The 955-nt window shown below is 40.3% G+C and overlaps 1 protein-coding gene across 1 annotated transcript in view; it reads right to left on the reverse strand.

The window, feature by feature from the left end:
* Positions 1-955, reverse strand: part of LOC107745964 (natterin-like protein) — an 8,909-nt gene extending 7,954 nt beyond the window's left edge. Inside the window, exon 1 of the mRNA XM_016559995.1 lies at positions 891-955. The gene's annotated coding sequence lies outside the window, so the exon portion shown is untranslated. The remainder of the gene's footprint in view (positions 1-890) is intronic.

Genomic DNA, 955 nt, shown 5'->3' on the forward strand with positions numbered 1-955 from the left:
AAGAAACTTGTAGAAACTACAACAACTATAAAAAAAAAAGTTAAATTAACATTTATAATAAATACATTTCTGCCAAAACACCATTGACTATTTGTATAGTGTTAATAACTGCAAAATTACTATGGTGCTGAATTGATAAGCTTTATGTAGGCTGGCGTTTACCAATTTACCTCGTCATGCAGTTTACATTGTCGTGGCAGTTTTCAGCCAGCATCACTACACAACCTTTAATGTTCGCATATCACACAACTGTGTAACATCTGAATGGATCAAGCGACTTGCGCTGTTGAGCTCTTTACATCGTGAAGCGCAGCGCAGTGCGGGTGACTGATTCCGCGCGGCTGGCGGATGCATCGCGTAGCGCCGCTTAACACTTTTGGAGTATTTGCTTTTTGCGGTTTCGCATGCGCTGGGATTTAAATACAGCGCCTAATATAGGGTCGCCCTCGCTTCGGAATGTCCCGGTGCTCCCAATGGCCAGTATACTACATGCCTGCCTCCGGGTCACCGTACAGCACAAACAAATGCATGGTTCGATTTCAGACACGAAGCGTTAAATGTTACGATTCACCCCATAGTCCGGGTTAACATACCCTGGCGTGAGATGTAACATTATGAAATAAGAATTGACAAAAAAAACAAACAAAAAAAAAGCCTTTTGAAAGGTTTTTATTCAACACTGACTTTAACAAAACTGATGTGTGTGTGTGTGTGTGAGATATGTGACGAAACTGAATTAAATGAGCAAATGTGCACCAATTTCAACAACTGAACACCACTTGGGTGTTAAAAGCAGCGCTATTATAATAAAACTGAATACCATGCATGCACATGCAAAGCAGACATTGCCATAACAAAAATAAATGAAGTTAAAAAAGTTACTTTCTTACCTCAAATTAGATTTTCCCCTCTAAAAGCTACGTCTGCCACAGAGCTCTGCTTAGTGCTTTCTCAC

Source organism: Sinocyclocheilus rhinocerous, unplaced genomic scaffold (assembly GCF_001515625.1).
Source record: "Sinocyclocheilus rhinocerous isolate Xijiao unplaced genomic scaffold, SAMN03320098_v1.1 scaffold4514, whole genome shotgun sequence".
NCBI lineage: Eukaryota > Metazoa > Chordata > Actinopteri > Cypriniformes > Cyprinidae > Sinocyclocheilus > Sinocyclocheilus rhinocerous.